Raw genomic sequence first — 1,744 nt, 5'->3', positions numbered from 1 at the left:
GGCTGTTTCTCAAAACAGGGATTTGGCACTTTACACATCTTTATACAAAATTTGGATGCTGCTAAAATGGTCCAAATATATGAGAAAGCTTTATTACCATCTGCCCAAAGATGGCTTACGAGGAAAAATGAAAATTGGCTACTGCAAGAGGACAATGATCCGAAACATCGGAGTAGACTTTGTACTGCGTGGAAACAAGAAAATGACGTTGACGTACTGGATTGGCCTTCACAGTCGCCAGATGCAAATCCAATTGAAAATGTTTGGGCGCTTATAAAGTTTAAGCTCCGAGGAAAGAAAATATGGACCGTCAAGCAGTTAATTCGACAGATTCGATTTATATGGAGATCTTTGTCTGAAGATTATGCTGTAAAATTAGTAGAAAGTATGCCTCGGAGATGCCAGTCAATTATTGATAATGGAGGCGACTGGACAACTTATTAATAATAAAGCATCGCAGTCTATATCATGCATAATGTGTACAAATTTTTTCAATTTATGTATTATCCTAAGTTTTTGAGTTTTGCCGTACACGCTCTTATCAAACATACTATAAAATTATGTTCGTGTTCTGTTGACACGATATTATTTTAAAGATTTAATGGGTTGCAGTACGTTACTTTCGAAATGGAGAACTTTTGCGCACTGATCGACCCTCACGAGGAAGCGATTATTCAACGAAAATACATCGATAAGTATACCAGCTTTTACGGTTTTTGCATAGCTTCATTCTACCTAACTCCTCTCGTTATCATCATGGGACCTATTATGTTGGACCAGCCACTTCCAGTACTTGCCGAATTTCAGTTTGACGTATCTCGTCAACCACTGACAAGGGGAACCCGGCAGTCTCTGTTCACCGATTTGAATAAAATTTTATGGGTATGTAGTATGCACTCATACATTTACTCCTGTAAAGCCGTAGGACCCACTATTGAGACATTCTCGAGAAATATTTTTTTTAATATTTCGAGAAAAATTTTTGTCCCGATAATACCATTACGGAAAAGCAATCTTCGAGCTAGTAGCGTAGCGTCCATGGTAAGACGTAGACACTACGCTCGGGGTTGCAGGTTAGATTCCCTGAATGATTTTTTTTTTTTTTATTTAAATCTTATATATTTTTAAATTTATATATAACACAATTTTAAACCGTTTTTAATTATTTTATACCAAATTTTTTAATAAGTCATTTGTATGTTAAATAAATATTTTTTTTAAATCAAGGAATTTAAAAATGCTCATTTATTATTAATTAAATTAAAATTTCTCATGCACACAAAAAATATATTTCCAATAAGAATTTACAACGACTGTTATACAATAAGTTAAAATGTACAATTTACTGTTTTACAATAAGTTTGCAGCTTTTAGGGTGATATTTATCATAAAAACATTTAAAACATAATAATTAATTAATAATGAGCATTTTTAAATTCCTTGATTAAAAAAAATATTTATTTAACATACAAATTACTTATTAAAAAATTTGATATAAAATAATTTAAAACGGCTTAAAATTGTGTTATATACAAATTTAAAAATATATAAGAGTAGGTGTAATAGGGGGGTTCTAAACCCGGGTCCTCTGAGGGGTGGTGCGGGGCGAGGGGAACTGAGGGCGCGGGGGCTGACGTCACGCGGGAGAGGGGGCTTACCGACATTTCTTTTTTACCGACATATTACCGGTATTTTTACCAACATATATATATTTTTACCAACATATTTATATTTACCAACATAT

Source organism: Odontomachus brunneus, unplaced genomic scaffold (genome assembly GCF_010583005.1).
Source record: "Odontomachus brunneus isolate Ranch 3 - 2012 unplaced genomic scaffold, Obru_v1 Obru_scaffold_072, whole genome shotgun sequence".
NCBI lineage: Eukaryota > Metazoa > Arthropoda > Insecta > Hymenoptera > Formicidae > Odontomachus > Odontomachus brunneus.
This window is presented reverse-complemented; position numbering follows the sequence as displayed.